The 18106-nt window shown below is 42.0% G+C and overlaps 1 long non-coding RNA gene across 1 annotated transcript in view; it reads left to right on the forward strand.

The window, feature by feature from the left end:
- LOC134350096 (uncharacterized) overlaps window positions 1-9167 on the forward strand; it is a 43386-nt gene extending 34219 nt beyond the window's left edge. The window contains exon 3 of the long non-coding RNA XR_010018810.1: window positions 8919-9167. This is a non-coding gene — a long non-coding RNA (uncharacterized LOC134350096). The remainder of the gene's footprint in view (window positions 1-8918) is intronic.
- Window positions 9168-18106: the final 8939 nt, after the last annotated feature.

An 18106-nucleotide genomic window follows, 5' to 3' on the forward strand; every position in this document is an offset into this window, starting at 1 on the left:
GGTTTATTGATCGATACAGAATGTCTCTCTGGTTCTTCCCACTCCCTCCCCTCTCCCTTCCCATTTTCCCAACATGATTCCCCTTTCTGTGACCCCTTCCCATTTCTCAGTTCACAATCAAGACCATATCAGAATTAGGCATATCATCAATCACATAAGTCATGATTTCTTTTTGCGACAGCTGTACAGAGCATAACATAAAATCACTACAATACTGCGCAAAAGACTGAGGTTCTCTCTCTCTCTCTCTCTCTCTCTCTATATATATATATATATATATATAGGGTCCTTAATAATGGATGCTAGCTTCTTGAGGCACTACCTCCTGAAGATCTCCTCGATCCTCGATGGTGTTTTCATGATTTTAACTTTCTAGTCCCAGTAACAGCCTCCAAACATTTTCAGAACCCATTCTAGAGCACTCACTTTCTTGGACATCACGTCATAAATGCTGCTCTCTGTTAGTCCTACCAGAGCATTGTACAGTTCTAGTATAGCCTCTCCGTCTTGTATTTCTTGTTTTTGTAAATGGCATGATAGTGTAACGGTTAGTGTACCCATTACACTAACCACTACACTACTGTGCCATTTACAAAACAGGTCGCACAATGATGCTGTGCTGGCCAGAACAAGACGGTGAAATAGAGCCAAGCAGTGAACCTGCCGACTGCCATGATTCCTCTTGAGGTGTTCAAAGTGACCTCAGTTTCATATGTGCTTCAAGAACCACCTTTGGGGATTGTGAGATCTTACATGATTGGTTAATCACACTAGCTGGAAGAGTATAAGTGAAGTTTGCTGAACACCAGTTCTATCCTGACTAACATTCAGATTCCACTCTGAATTCTTGTCAACGTAATTTTCACTGCTGTGATCGTCTTCATTTTCGCCTAACCGTTCCTTTGCGTGCTGCTACCATCATTCTCTCTGTGTCAAGTCACTGCTACCGTCAACATCTGATAGGCATTCCCAGGTAGTATTAATTTTTTATTTTAATTTTTCCCCCTTAATGATGGATAAATATATATGGTGCGACTTCTGAGGGTTAAGGTAATGAAGCCTTGAATTCTAATCCCGCTAAGAAACAGAAATGGCAGAAAGTGCGCCAATACAATGTTACTTACCTGGAACATACATCAAAGTTGCTTGAATTTCCAGCATCTGCAGAATTCCTGTTGTTTACTTACCTGGAGATGGTTTTATTCTGTTCCCCTCAGATCAGCAATGCCCATATGTCTTATTTGTAATACTGTACTGTCTAATGAAGTCATGAAACCATCAAGATTGCAGGAACGCTTCCGTAAAGGACAACCTGAAAAGGTTATTTATGGTATTAGTCAGTTCCAGAAGATGAAAGAAGCATTTGAAAAGCATTGCAAACTCAAGTCATTTGCCAAAAAAGCTAAAATTAACCTTGATCGTGGTCTTATTGCTTCTTATAATATTTCCAAAATAATAGCAAAGTGTGGAAAATCTCATACAATAGGTGAAAGATTAATAATGCCTGATGTATCAGAAGAGCTCACCACTGTTCTCAAAAAGGATACCAGGAATTTAAAATCAATTCCTCTGAGTAATAACTTTTAACTCATCATATTGATGAAATTAGTGAAGATATTGAGTATCAACTATGCACAGAGCTCCAAAAAACAGAATTTGAGATACAACTGGATGAGTCAACTGTGTGAAACAACAAGACATTGCTAATGGCATATGTACTGTTTATCAAAAATGGAAAAGACCATAAGACAAAGGAGCAGAAGTCGGCCATTCGGCCCATCGATTCTGCTCCGACATTTTATCATGAGCTGATCCATTCTCCCATTTAGTCCCACTCCCCCGCCTTCTCACCATAACCTTTGATGCCCTGGCTACTCAGATACCTATCAATCTCTGCCTTAAATACACCCAATGACTTGGCCTCCACTGCTGCCTGTGGCAACAAATTCCATAGATTCACCACCCTCTGGCTAAAAAAATTTCTTCGCATTTCTGTTCTGAATGGGCGCCCTTCAATCTTTAAGTCATGCCCTCTCGTACTAGACTCCCCCATCTTGGGAAACAACTTTGCCACATCCACTCTGTCCATGCCTTTCAACATTCAAAATGTTTCTGAGGTCTCCTCTCAAACTCCTTGGAGTTTAGAAGAATACGAAGAGATTCCCTTTTGTAAAAAGTTAAAAATAAATATCAACTGAGAATCAGTCTACAATGAGTTCAAAATGTATATTGAGGATAAAAATTAGGAACATGATTTCTTGTGCAACAGATGAAGCACCATATATGTCAGGATGCCATGTTGGTTTCATGGCATTCATAAAGAAAGAAATTCCAAGTCTGTTTGCAATCCAAAGTAATTGATGTAACTCATCATCATCTCACAGCCAAAAACCTCAGCATTTTTTCAAGCATGATACTTGTAATATCTGCTATCAACAAAATTAAAGCTCATCCATTAAATACACAATACTTCACCAGTTATGCCAAGATAACGATGAAGAGTTTGAACACTTGCTTCTTCACATGTACATTGGCTGCCAAAAGGCTGCTGCTTAAAACATTTCTTTGATGTTTTTGACACTGTGGTTGAATTTTTGCTCAAAGTTGACAAGAGATTGGGAAACAAGATTTGACTTCTACATGGAGATGTGGCATGCCTACACGATCTGTATGACAAAATATACATTCTAAATATGAACCGGCAGTATGAGAATTTCAGTTTAATCCAGGCAAAAAGTGCAATGTCCACTTTTATCAGAAAATTGGAAATATATAAGCATTAGGGTTAAACAAAGCATTGGGAGAAGAATATTCTCACAGTTTCCCTTATTATCCCTTGTGGTATGTGGCTACAACTGTCATACGAAGTTTTCTGGTCCTTGGAGAAGAGCCATACTCCTCTTCATTGCATTTCCATCCTCCTACCTTGTTGAAAGAGGCTTCAATGCAGTGAACCACATATTCACACAAAACAGAAACTGCTTGGACATTGTTAACGCGAGGGAACTTAAGATTTTTGCTGTCACAACTTGAACCAGATATTTCAACTCTTCCTAAAAACCATCAAGCTCAAGGATCACATTGATTTCGAAGCTGCTGTACACCACACAGGTACTGTGCAACCTAGGTTTAAAGACAAATAAAAATTTAAAGCAGAATCATTTTTCTCATGTTAGCATATGGTAGACATGTTTTTACACTATGGGGGTGCTGGAAAGCATATTGTTTCTAAGAGGGGTGTTGGCAAGTATGAAGGTGTGTTAGGGGGCCATTGGCAGGTATGAAAGCGCTGTAGGTGGGCGTTAGGCTATAAAAGATTGTGAAACACTGGTGTAATGCTTTACAGTGCCAGCGATCTGGGTTCAAATTCCCACTGCTGTCTGTAAGGAGTTTGCTCTCTCTGTGACCACGTGGGGTTCCTACCAGTGCTCCAGTTTCCTCCCACATTCTAAAGATGTACGTGCTAGGGTTACTAAGTTGTGGACATGCTATGTTGGTGCCAGAATCTTGGGGACACTTACAGGCTGCCACCCGCACCCCCCCCCACCCCCAGCACATTCTCAAACTGTATTGGTCTTACGTCCATGCAGTGAATCCCCCTCAGAAGGGTACATTTCGTAAGGTCACTTCCAAATCTTTGACCCCAATGTTTCGATGTCCATTCATGTCATCCACCTTTCTGATCCAATCTGGAATGCAGGCTCTGGGTAACACACTCAATGCTGGAGGAACTCAGCAGGACAGGCAGCATCGATGCAAATGAACAAACAGTCAATATTTCCACAGGACCACAAGACCATAAGATATAGGAGCAGAAGTAGGCCATTCAGCCCATCAAATCTACTCCGCCAGTCAATCATAGGCGGATCCAATTCTTCCGGTCATCCCCACTCCCCTGCTTTCACCCCATACCCTTTGATGCCCTGGCTAATCAAGAACCTATCTCTGCCCTAAATGCACCCAGTGACTTGGCCTCCACAGCCTCTTGTGGCAACAAGTTCCACAGATTTACCACCTTCTGACTAAAGTAATTTCTCCGCATCTCAGTTCTAAAAGGATGTCCTTCAATCCTGAAGTCATGCCCTCTTGTCCTAGAATCCCCTACCATAGGAAATAACTTTGCCATATCTAATCTGTTCAGGCCTCTTAACATTTGAAATGTTTCTATGAGATCCCCCCTCATTCTCCTGAATTCCAGGGAATACAGCCCAAGAGCTGCCAGACCTTCCTCATACAGTAACCCTTTCATTCCTGGAATCATTCTCCAGAATCTTCTCTGAACCCTCTCCAATGTCAGTATATCCTTTCTAAAATAAGCCGCCCAAAATTGCACACAATACTCCAGATGTGGTTTCATGAGTGCCTTATAGAACCTTAACATCACATCCCTAAGGCAATGAAAGGAAGGGGAAAGAAGCCAAAATAAGAAGGTGAGGAGAGGGGAAGGAGTACAAGCTGGCAGGTGAAAGGTGAAGCCAGCTGAGGGGATGAAGCAAAAAGCTGGGAGGTGATAGGTGGAAGAGGTAAAGGGCTGAAGAAGAAGGAATCTGATAGGAGAGGAGAGTGGACTATGGGAGAAAGGGAAGGAGGAGGGAAACCAGAGGGGATTGTTCGGTTTTCCAACTTCAAAACATAAAGCTAGGACTGTGAAACAGCCAATAAGGATTGTGGGGAAGAGTTTTCTGAAGGACGGTAGTCTAGTTCGGGGGCTTTTGACCGGAGCAGTGGAGCAGGGCAGAAGGGAAGATGCCATAGAATGCCGTTGGAAGGAGAGTCACCATTGCACAAAGTGCTTTGTGCAGATGAATGACTCCAAGGAGGAAGGGCCATACTCCTGAGAGAGACAGCCAGCTTGTTTGAGTTGGACTTCAAGGGAAGTTCAGAATGTTGTGTACAGACTATGGGTCCAGTACCCTGACACTAGCAAGAGATCCAACAATCTCGTGCACATTGGACTGGTTTAACTGTAATGGGCCCTCTTATTTTCTTTTTCTTTGCTTTTTCCTGTTAACTGTTTGATAAAGCTGAAATTTGTATACTCCCTTTATGATTTTATGCGATATACGATCTGTTATTTCTGGCCAACCAACAATTCTGAATGGGCGGCATTTACATATCATCCACTCAAATCGAGGTTCCTGTTTGGGTGAACCCCAAATCATACAGACCCTAAACGTATATTGTTTATAAAAGGTGGCCCTGACACTGCTGATTCCTGTGGCTGTTATCAGAGCCAGCTGGTGAGCCAAGTTTGTATATGCATCTGTTTGAACTTCTTCCATCTGGCAAACGTTATAAGATTTTCTATGCCCGCACTTCCAGACTGAAAAATAGCTTTTCCCCCAGAGCTATAATTGCTCTGAACCAATTGATCAAGCATCATCCATAAATTTGTTATATTGCTATTTATACTGGTTTTATGGTTGTCATGCACCTGAATTGTGCTTTTGTACTTCTGGACATCGCTTGTACTGGCTGGTTACTTGTTTTTATTTATTGTTTATTTATTTTATTTGTTGTTTTATAGCATTGAGTATGCGAGTTGCAAACTCATTTTTGCTGTTTTGGTGCATGACAAGTTGTACTATGCAATGTCAATAAAGATATTTCATTTCATTTCATTTCGTAAGAGGGATGCATCTGTATTTATTATTTATTTATTAGTATTGTTTTTTTCTTTTTCCATTTGCAAAGTTTGTCATCTTTTGCACATTGGTTGAATGTCCACATGGTGAAGTCTTTCATTGATTCTTTTGTGGTCATCGATGTTGTTCGCAGGTTGTGTTGATCACCAAAGTGCAATATCTCTTCTCCTCGATGTAGTCTTTCAAATGCAGAAAACAAGTTTTTTCTCTCACCACTCCCGCAATGTTCTCACCAGCTGTGTACCAGTGACAGTGAGTGGTCTGAACTCAGGATTCCTGTGTGTGTGTGTGTGTGTGTTGTGTGTGTGTGTTGTGTGTGTTGCCCTGCTGCACATTGGGAGGACAAATGGAGGGATTTCCAGACCCTCAGTTCCAGACTCAAATCATCCTTGTGTTCAGTACATCAACTGAAAGGACAGGAGGTTGCGACGGACTCAGGCTCCCACTGGGCTTCCGAAGGCAGCTTCCTCCTGGTGAACCAGCAAGGATGGAAGGTTGAGGTGGAATCCCCAGGGACAGGGATGAGGCCGGCTATCCAGCTCAAAGCGCATGATTACAAGGGTGGAGGGAGTTCGAGCTGTGCTGTGAGCCCCTGCCACTCATAGGATGGTGCCACTGGGGCCTATATACCCTCCCTGGGTGTGTCACCTGGTTGGTGTGTGGCCTTAATCTGCCACCCCCACTCTGCACGATCGGGTGGAACAACTGGGGGATCCTCTGAGACTCTGTTTGCCTCAGTGCCAGAGTGGGTCCTCCAGGCGCCATTGGCCAGATTCGACCGCATGGACTGGGCCCTCCCCAGTGCAGTAACTCCGAGCAATGCCGAGCTGAGCCTGGAACTGAAGCAGGGTCGATTCCTGTTGCCAAAGTGGGGTCACGGGGACTGGACATGAGGGTCCAATCTGAGGGAGGACCGATAATCAAAGAAACAATCAGACTTGTCACGATGACTAACACCCATCTACACACAATAACACAAAATACCACCTTTTAAATTTAGAAACAAATCAACGTCTGAGCATTAGAATTTGGAGCTGGAAGGGTGAACCTGCAGGCCTCAGGATGGACAGGATGGAAATGGTCCTGAGGTGAGAGAGGTGGTTTCACACCATCTTCTTGGCTCAGTTGACCCATGGAGGAGAATTGCAGCGGCTGTCGAGTTAGACCGAGATGTGGATGGGACACAGAGTGACCAACCTCAGGAGCATTGCAGTCGGGATCTGTTGTCTCGGCCTTGTAATATGGATTGTGCACTCACAGCCCCGTCACTGGTTTATGCTGTGAAGGCCTCCATTTCCCTGTACTCACCCAGATGCCACAGCTTCCAGCAGATTTGTTCCTCTTAGAGAAGAAAGGGCAGGTGTAAATCCACTGGTTTACAAGCAGACAATGATAGGACTGTTTACAGAGATACACAAACAAAACATCAGCTCTTCCTCTCTCGGGGCTTCGACAGGATGTATTCTCTTCCATAGTCTGGAGGTGCATCCATTCCAGTGTTACACATCGATATGGAAGATGCCGTTCAGGAAATGTAGTTGTGACCATGATGGAGTCCCACTGAAAAGAAAAGTCTGGAGTCCAAGAGGAGACCAAGCAGCCCATTGTGGAGCTGCTGAGTTGTAGGTTCAAATTCATTGGGTCCCAACATTCCCTTTGGCAACGCCGGTAAGCAGGAAGATCCAAGGAGCAGATATGTCTGCTATGTCTGGCATAGTTTGCATTTTGTTGTTTGATTGTTTGTGGTTTTTGTATTGCTATATTTATGCTCTATTCTTGGTTGGTGTGGCTGTAACGAAACCCAATTTCCCTCGGGATCAATAAAGTATATCTGTCTATCTATCTATCTATGTCACTTGGGCATCAGCCAAGTCTCAACACCAGATTATGAAGATCAGCAATATCTGCAGCCCAGAGGGAGGCATTTAAACACATTGTGTCTACACCAGCCCCCCGGAACAGCAAACTGTCCTCAAGCAGTGGTGAAAGATAGTTTGTTCTGCTGCCGGTCTCCAGATAACCAGACTTCAGGAAAGATCCAGAGCTGGAGTTGCTAAGACAGTCCTATGTTGAATTCAAAGCTGATTGGCAACTCCGGCAACTAGTGGCAAACTATATCAGTCCCTGCTGTTCCTTTGGATTCATCAGCTGTGTGGAGAGAGGGAGCCTGCTGCACGGTCAACAGCTTGCTCTCCATTTTGTACTGCCCGGGCTTGCCTATCATGTTGCCACCTCGGATGCAACATCCATGTTCACCTCCATCCAACGGAGGGCTGCTGATTCCAACAGGCCTTATCTATTTTAAGTGTAAACATTTAATTCCTTTCATCACTCTTAGTTTACTTATCAAACACCTACAGTCTACAAAAACACACAAAACGCTGGAGGAACTCAGCAAGTCAGGCAGCCTCTATGCAGGGGAATAAACAGAGAACCTTCATTCTACATTCTCATGTTCTTGCACCCTCTGCTGACGAGAAACCGTTATGGAGAGAGTATAAACAGACAACGCTTCATGTCAAGACTGTCCGTTCTACATTCTCCTGATCTTGACCCAGCTGCTGAAGTGTAGAGCTTCCCCCCTCTTCTCTGTCTACGTCCTTCACCACTGTACTCACCTCTGTAAGCAGCAGGAAGTTGTAAACTCAGTCAGCTCACTGACCTTCCCGGAATCCAGGACATCTTCAGGGACAATGCCTCAGAAAGGTGGCATCCATCATTAAGGGTCCCTTCTCATTGCTACCATCAGTGAGGTGGCATTCACTTTCTTGGTCATTATGTTGTACACACTGATTTCTGTTAGTCCAACAAGAATGTCGTACAGTTTGTGTACAGCCTCTCTGTCTTGTATCTCTGGTTGTTGTAGATGGCACTGGAGTGTAGCGGTTGGTGTAACGATTTAAGCACCAATGATCAGGGTTGAGTTCCCACCACTGTCTACAAAGAGTTTGTACGTTCTCTCTGTGACCATGTGGTTTCCTCTGAGTGCTCCAGTTTCCCCCATTCCAAAGACGTACGGAGTAGGATTAGTGAGTTGTGGCCATGCTAAACTGGTGCGGGAAACATGACGACACATTCCGGCTGCACCCAGCACATCCTCAGACTGTATTGCTCATTGATGCAAATGACACATTTCACTGTATGTTTCAATGCTTTGATGTACATGGGACAAATGAAGTTAATCTTTAATTTTTATGGGCCTATTTAACCACCTTACTTACCAGTTGCTCCATCTGTGGTGAAATGTTCCAATATTTTTCTGTTCCTCTGCAGATCTTTTCCCCTGTGGAACTCAGCAGCTGCCAGCAGTACAGCTGAGTGGAGAAATCAGACCGCAGTGGAAGGAATGATGAGCTTCCCAAGAGGCATCTGAATCGGTGGAGAATCCCTCAGTCTTCAGAGATCTTGATTAGAGAGAGGCTCCAACCTGTAACAGGCCAGGCGACCCAACCACTTCGTGGTGAGTCCATCCTGTCTGCCAGCAAATTGGTCCAATCACAATCGCCCAAGATCGTAGAATGTGTAAATGTCAGATCAACAGAATCAGAATCGGAATTAAGTTTAATGTCATTGGCATATGTCGTGAAATTTGTCGTTTTGCAGCAGCAGTACAATGCAATGTATAACAATTTTTTAAAACTTTTTTTTTTACTTTTTCTCAGCTCAAGCTGATAAAACCTGAGGTACAGGCATAGCCAGGCACACTCATTTCTCAATTGCAAGGAACTTTCAGACTATTCTAGTGGTGTTTAGTGTTTTGGCTTTCTGGAGAGTTACATAAATATTGCTGAGAGGGCCTGATTGTTTAATGCTATTGTGTAGTGACTTTGGGATGATACCAGTTGTAGATATTACTATTGGTACAACATATGCCCTGTCCATGTTCCATAGTCTTTCAATTTCCTCTTTTAATTCAGTATATTTCTGATGTCTTTCACGTATTGATATTCACGTTATGTGTGTTTGGAATGGCTATATCTATTAAGTAAGTTAATCTTGCTTGTATATCCTGTATTTTATATTCAGATGGATATTATGGATTGTCCTATCTGTTATAGCAGACCAGTCATAATATAAGTTGTAGGACTCTGACTGTAAAACTAAATCAAGCTTGTATTTATAATAAGATACGGTTTCTTTTATGTGTTTGTATTTTAAAGCAAGATTTTGATAAATGACGATTTCCACTTGATTGTGCCTGTGTAAGTAATCAGATTGAGTTAAACTGCTGTGGAATCTAGTAATATGTTGGATTGTTTCTGGTTTCTCTTGGCATTTTCTGCATTTATTGTCTTGAAATTGTTGGTCTTTTATTATGTATTTTAGATAACCACCCAGTCCAGTATTGCCAAAAGGAATTCTTCTGTTTTTGGGAAGAGGTCTCCAACTCTGAGCAGGCGTTCAGTTCATGGAGATGTCTTTCATGGGGGGGGGGGGGAGTCCTGCTCTTCCACTTGTTAACTTTCTCCTCTAAAGTGATAATTTCTTCATTTTTCTGAGTTGGCTTTCATTTAAGTTTAGTGGTATGTATTTCTTATCAGTATTGAATATGTTCGTGTGGAGTGCTGAAACCTATTTTCGTAGATGAAAATATATCTTTAGAAGATTTTTCTGACTGTTGAGTAAATTTTCTAAAATTTGTTATTTTTCTTTGCAAATTTTCCAGATCAGTTTTGGGCCAAGATATTATGCCAAAAGAATATATTAATATGGGTATAGTAAAAGTGTTTATTGTCTTTGATATATTTTTACTATTGAGCTCTGTTTGGCAGATTTTCTTAAGTAAATTCTGTCAAATTTTCTCTTTATTGCAGTAAGACTTATTTTGTTTGCTTGCTGTGGCCCAGATACTTAAATATTTCATATTCAGCCATCATTTGTATTGTACCTTGTTGCTCTGTTTTATGTTCTGTTAGCTCTATTGCACCTTTCTTTATGTTTAATGTTCTGCAGTTATCTAGTCCACCGTTTATGTTTATATTTTCAGAAAAAATTCCATTATTTCATGTTGTGCCTGTGTAAGTAAATAGATTGAGTTAAACTGCTGCAGGTTCCTGTAATGCGTGAATTGTTTCTTGTTTCTGATGGCATTTCTGCATTTATTGTCTTGAATTTGTTGGTCTTTTATTTTGTATATCTGATTTTTTGTTTTATTATTATTTAGTTTGTGTTCTGATTTAAACAGCAATGCACTTTTGAATAAAACAGTGGTCCTTTAATTTTCCTTCCCAGATTCTGACAGATTAACATTCAGTGGCAAAACAGAACATGCCAGTAAAACAGTTAGCATGAATTTTCTACAAAAGTTTCCAGTTAAGGAAAGGGGAAACCTAATGAAAATTAATAACTAGAAAATGGAATAGTCTCACGTGAGTCCTTGTCCTTATAACCTTTTCAATGTTCCTTCCAGGGGCCCCCAGTTACTGTAGTTCCCGAAAGATCAAGGTCAATTATTTTTTTTATATATCAAAACCATTTGGAATTCCCAAGATAGTAAAGCTTTGCTCTTGACAACAATGAAAAATAATTAAAAACAACTGAAATTTTTGACATTTCATAATATTTGACACACACACTTGTTCATTCACGCCAGTCAGCATGTGCACTCAGTGTAATCCCAGATGTGCTCTCTTTCCTGAATGCTGACAGCTATCAAATCCACCTTATAATATACATATTATATACCAGATCTTGCATTGCCTTTCTAACCATTCCTGCATTGTTATTCATCTTCAGATTCTAACTTCTGTATTGTGGCTTTTGCCATCTGTCATTACCAGACTGTACCATATGCCACACCAAAGACAAATTGATTTTAATTGCTTCACATGTACCTACAATGCAGGACTATCCTTGCATGCGCTTATATTTGAACCACACTATCTGCAAGTACCATTAATTCAAATATTTTTATTGTTTTTTTTAAATAAAGAGAACATAGTATAAAGGAGGTTTGTGCAGTTCATAACAAATGTATCAAATGTACAATTCACATCTATGAAAGAGATGCACCCACAGTACAATCATGCATTGGTTGCCTTCCCTACCCCAACCCACCCCTCCCAATCCCCATCTCCAAGCCATCATTGCATTAGGAAAAAGGGTTTAACAGAACCTTTGTCCCCACAGAGCTGCATTGGTATAGAGAAGGTGTATTTTCCTAATATATAGACTGTTGTATGTTTACAAGTCTGGGTCTGTAGAATTTTACCGGGAAGCGCTGGAAGTCAGGGATTTATGTGCAGAGGAAAGGAAGAAAGGATGGACCTTTAGTTTGGCTGACAATTCTGAAAATATTCAAGAAAGGGTCCCCACACTCTTTGGAACTTTATGTCTGAGTTGAGAATTGAATAGTGGATCTTCTCAAGGTTTAGACTGGACATGCAGTCCCTGAGCCACTGAGCGTGGGTGGGCGGGGCAGCATCCCTCCGCCTGAGCAAGACTGCACGCCTGGCCAAAAAAGAGGCAAAGGACAGTGTGCGACGTTTGGTTGGACATAGGTGTCTGTTCCCCTCTCCGGAGGCACCGAAAGAGCAATCAAAGGGTTAGGTTCCAAATTATAATTATGTTTGGGATAGAGTTTGGAAAACATCTTTCCAGTATTTTTCCAAGCTAGGGCATGTCCAGTACATGTGAATAAGGGAAGCCTCGCCCCTTTCGCATTTGTCACAGCAGGGATTAACATCTGGGTAAATGCAAGATAATTTAGTTTTAGACATATGGGCTCTGCGTACAACCTTGAACTATAACAAGCAGTGGCGGGCACATAAAGAGGTTGAGTTAACTAACTTAAGAACTGAATCCCATACATCGTCTGACAGTGAGAAATTTAAATCTTGCCCCCAGGCAGTTTTAATTTTGTCAAGGGGGGCTTGCCTCAGGACCGCTAGCTTGTTGCAAATAGTAGATATTAGACCTTTGTGCAAAGGATTCATGCAGAGAAACATATCAATGACGATTGTGTCAGGTCCCTCAGGGAGGTTTGCTATCAAAGGGCTGATAATATGTCTAAATTGCAAATATCTGAAGAAATGAGTGTTGGGTAGGTTAAACTTTGCAGCCAGTTGTTCAAATGATGCATAGCTGTTGTCTATAAAAAGATCTTTAAAGCACCTGATGCTCTTTCTGTACCAGTCTTGAAATGTTGGATCATATATAGAAGGCTGGAAGAGATAATTATATGGAATAGGACTTGAAAGAGAGAAGCCATGGAGACCACTGGGCTTTCTGAACTGAGCCCATATTCTTAGGGTGTGCCTGATAACAGGATTAACAATTGGTTTAGGCGTAAGAAAAGGGAGTGCGGATCCAAGAAGTGCGGAGATGGCGAAATTCTTAATAGAGTTCAGCTCCATTGCCACCCATATTGGGCAGTCAGATTGGTTATAAAAATGAGACAAAAGATAAGACAGCGTATGTTTCCTGCCTGGTAATATAAGCGGAAATTGGGCAAAGCCATGACCCCAACACTTTCAGATTTTTGAAGATGGACTTCATCCAGTCGGGGACGCTTGCCCTTCCATAAGTAGGATGATATGACTGAGTTTAGCGAGTCAAAGAAGGCTTTAGGAATGAAAGTTGGTATGGATTGAAAAAGGTATAAGAATTTGGGAAGGATGTTCATTTTGACAACATTAATTCAGTCCATCAGGGACATGGACAGGGGTGACCACTGTGCTAGGCTGTGTTTTGTAAGATTTAACAAATTAATGAAATGTTCTCCAAAAAGATGCTTATGTTTCCTTGCTACTGTGACTCCAAGGTAAGTAAATTGATTATTCACTACCTTAAAAGGGAGGATATGGAACTCTGATGCTTGTGCTTCTCCATTTATTGGAAAAAGTTTGCTCTTGTGTAAATTAAGTTTGCATCCTGAAAACTGGCTAAATTTGTTTTGGAGTGAGGAGTGAGAACACGGGGGGGTGGGTAAGGAGGTGATTGGGTTTGATATTAAAAAGTAAAAGATCGTCAGCATAAAGGGAGACTTTGTGTTCAACTCCCACCCTCCAAATCCCCGTCAGATCCGCACAACTGCGGAACACAATGGCCAGATCGAAAAGTGAAGAGCTTAAAGGGCACCTTTGGCGGGTTCCACGTTTGAGGTTGAAAGGTTGGGATTGCTGAGAGTTGGTCAAAACAGAGGCGGTGGAACGCAAATATAACAGTTTAATCCACGTGATAAAACTTGGTCCAAAATCAAATTTTTCTAAAACAGCGAAGAGGTAATTCCATTCCACATGGTCGAACATTTTCTCTGCATCTAAGGAGATGACACATTCAGGGATCCCAACTGAAGGTGAATATAAAATATTTAATAGACAGCGTATGTTAAAAAAGGGGAGGCAGTTTTTGACAAAACCGGTTTGGTCTTCAGAAATAATTGAGGGTAGAATGTTCTCCAGTCTACGGGCCAAAAAGTTAGCTAAAATGTTGACATCGACATTTAACAGAGAGATTGGCCTGTATGAGGAGAACTCTGTTGGATCTTAGCCTCTCTTTGCTAGAAGAATGATGCATGCCTCATTAAATGATGCTGGCAGTTTACCTTATTTAAACAAATCAGATAGAACCAAGGTTAGTTGAGGTAAGAGCAGTGACAAAAATAATTTAAAGAATTCTACAGGGAACCTGTCAGGTCTTGGAGATTTACCAGTCTGCTGTAACAAGGTGGCTGAGGATATTTCCTCTAATGATATTGGCTCATTCAGACTCATTTTGAGATCAGGAGAAAGTGTGGGGATACTTAAGCTGTTTAAAACAATTCTCGACCGAAATGTTATCATTTGGGGATTCAGAAGTGTAAAGTCAGGAGTAAAAATTTCTGAATATGTCGCTGATTTCAGAATGATTCAAGGTGATGCTTCCATTTTTCATTCGAATTTTTGTGATGTGTTGTTTGGCTTTGAGGCTAAAAATTTACCAGGTTTGTCACCATGGATATAGAACCGGCTCTTGCTCTTCAAAAGTAGGCATTCAATTGGGTGAGTGGAAATAAGATCAAATTTAGTTTGAAGTTCTACTCGTTTTTTGTACAGCTCTGGATTTTTAATTTGAGCATATTATTGGTCTATTTCTTTAATTTGATTGATCTAGTCATTCTTTATGGTCTTTCTTTTCATGTTCACAGTGTAGGAAATTATTGGACCCCTGAGGTATGCTTTCAAGGCGTCCCAAACAACCAGGCTTGAGGTTTCAGGTGACGCATTGGTATTAAGGAAAAAGATTATCTGGTCCTCCATAAATTTTACAAAGTCATTATCTGACAGTAAGGTCGAATTAAAACACCAATGCTTATTATTTGAGGAAGGCCAGGAAGAATTATAGACAGGACAACCAAAGTGTGGTCTGATATCACTATACTCTGATAAACACAGGAATCAGCTGGTTATCAATTAGAAAGTAGTTAATTTTAGAAAAGGTATGATGGACGTGTGAGAAGAAAGAATATTCTTTCTTTTTGGATGGAGAAAGCACCATACATCAGAGATGTCATAGTTGGAGAGGAAGGACTGAATTAATGAGGCAGATTTGTTTAGTACTCTGGGAATAGGAGACGATCGATCCAGCACTGGATCTAACCAACAGTTGAAGTCTCCACCTAGTATGAGAGAGTATGAACTTAGATCAGGCAGCGCAGAAAAAAGACATTTGAAGAAGTCCACACTACTTCACTATATATGTTAGCCAACACTACCAATGTATTATATCAGGGGTCCCCAATCTTTTTTTGCACCGCGGACCAGCCGACCCGGGGGCGGGGCTGGGTGGGTATTAATCACGACTGGAATATAGTTGTTAAGTCAACTATAAGTCACTTATAAGTGGCTAATACACTCAATTTCGTTCCTAAAGGGGTTTATCTACCGAATTTAATATTAAACACACAGCGCATATTTTCCTCACATGAATGTAGTGATAAGTCAATTATAACAGTGGTCCCAAATCACTGGGCCGCGACCGATTCATTGCCACAAAGAATGCAGCAGTACAGCGATGGCTGGAATGCACCCAGCACATCTTTAAGAAAAAAGATGAAATAAGCTAATTGATTAGGTGCCACTCGGCACGTAAATGTTGGCCCAGATCAGAGGCGATTGCTGATTGGGGACCACTGTATTATATAATTTCCCCGAGACCATGACAAAACGGCCGTTTGTATCTGATATTGTATTGTGGCGCTCAAAGGAAACGTTTTGATTTATGAGAATTGAGACCCCCCTGGCTTTAGCCTGAAAAGTGGAGTGGAAGTGCTGTCCCACCCATCGTGACATAAGACGGGAATTGTCAGAACTGTGAATGTGTGTTTCTTGTAGAAATGCAATTGCGGTATTAAACTGTTTGAGATGTGAGAACACCTTTCTTCTTTTGACAGGGTGATTCAGCCCCTTGACATTCCAGCTTACAAAATTTAATGGACTAACCATTCTCCTTTAAAAGAGATACAGGTTGATAGGCATAAGCGGTGTCAAGATTTTGGGTATCAGCCCTGAGGCAAAAATGCAAAACAAAGAGAAACAGGGCAGAAATAAATCCTGTATAACAAGGACTTCTAAGGGTTCTTAAAGCAGTACCGGCATTGGAGGACCCTCCCCCCAACCCCCAACCCACAACAAGACAGCTGCCAGAAAGCACAGCAGCAAGCTCTTCAGAACAATGATCATCCAACAGTACAATTTCCTGTCACTCATACCGTCATTTTCAACTCCGTTACTGATATTTAAAGGAAACAGTAAGCATTCAACACTCCTAAACTGACATTGTGCTTAGTGAGAGACAAAACAATTCCTCCAAAGTTTATTAAACACGGCTCTGAAAAATGAACCATAAAACAGAAATATAAACTGATATTTGAAGAAAATAAAAAATAAATAGACTTTACCCAGTGCTCTTCCCACGAAAGGTTGTAGAGTTCACTGAATTGAAGGTACAAGGAAATACTCTCGAGAGAGAGAGCAGCCTGAGTGAATATTGGTCCACCTATCGCGGTAGTCAGTACCTAACCCGGCCAAGACAGATCAGACTCGCTATCCAAGCACTGCTAACGTTACCTGGCAGAGGGTGTGGGAGAAAAGTATTTTATGAAGAATTCGGTGTAGTGCGGAGGCTGTTGATGCATTTCCATGCTTCGTCTACTGAGCATAGCCACTTCTTTTCACCGTTGGGAAGTGTGATACGGAGCTGTGCAGGGTATAGTAGGGAAGGCCTGCGTCCTCGGTTGTATAGCTCCATCATTACTACTCTGTACTCGGCTCACAGGCTCAAAACTTCAGGAGAGTAGTCCTCCACAACCCAAATCTACTGGCCGCTGTATTCTAGCTTCCCTCTCTGCCGGGCCTCTCTAACCAGGAGATCTTTAATCTGGTAGTGGTGCAGGTGAAGAATGACCAGACACGGTCTCTGTCCTGGAGGGGGTATAACTGCTAGTGAACGGTGGGCTCTGTTAATCTCCGGCGGGGATGGAAGCATCCCCTTCCCGAAGATCTCACAAAGCAGATGGGAAAAAGATTCAGTAGGACTCCTGCCTTTAATAGATTCCAGCAGGCCCAGGATGCATAGGTTCTGCCGCTTGCTCCAGCCTTTCAGGTCAGTAACTTTAGCCATTAGCTTGATATTGTTTTCACATAAGCTGGAGCAGATGCTTTCCAGCTCACTGACGCGCTGGCTCAGGTCGTCCGTAGCGAGCTCAAGAGAGGGTAGGCATTGGCTGTGGTCCTCCACTTTGCATTGGATTTGGTTGAGTTTCGTTTCCAGCAGGCTGAAAGAAGATTTAAATTCGGCCACTAACGCCTCACGGTGTTGGTCTAGTAGTGTGGAGATAGCCTCTACTGTCAAGCCAGCCGCCGAAATCGCCTCTTTTCCCCAACGTAGTACTCTTTGAGGCCATTGTGAAGCGAGCATAGCCGCAGGCAGGGGGAAGAGCAAGAAGTCCAACAGTTTGCTATGAGAAAAGGGGGAAGAAGGAGTGTGGAGATAAAAAGTAGGACAGAGCGCCCGTTCTCTGCGACTACTCCATGTGGCTCAAGTACCATTAGTGGTAAAATTTCCAGAGTTATGTTTTTTGCACACATCCACAGATCAGAGCAGGATTTCATATTGCGTGTGGAAGAGTCAGCATAAATGTCACTGGGGCCACAGTACACTTACCTGGCCAAGCAGCTAGTAAGTGTGGCACACACCAGTTTTACATTTCAGGGTGCCTCGTCGTTGACCACCCTGCTTCAATTTCCTCTCAGCTGTTCTATAAGGGAATGGAGCAGAAGAACTTCAGTTTATAATCCAGCTTTTACAAGTGTCCTGGCCTGACCTGCACCCACTGGTGGTTTCCACGTTTACCCATATGATTACTTGAAAAATCCACCTAACTTGCTGGATTCCAGAGAAATCCCAGGGCCAATTGCTCGATAGAAGGGGAGATAAAACACCCAGATATGGTTTCACTACTTTAACGACAATTATCTGAC

This window comes from Mobula hypostoma, chromosome 8 (genome assembly GCF_963921235.1).
Source record: "Mobula hypostoma chromosome 8, sMobHyp1.1, whole genome shotgun sequence".
NCBI classification, from domain to species: domain Eukaryota; kingdom Metazoa; phylum Chordata; class Chondrichthyes; order Myliobatiformes; family Myliobatidae; genus Mobula; species Mobula hypostoma.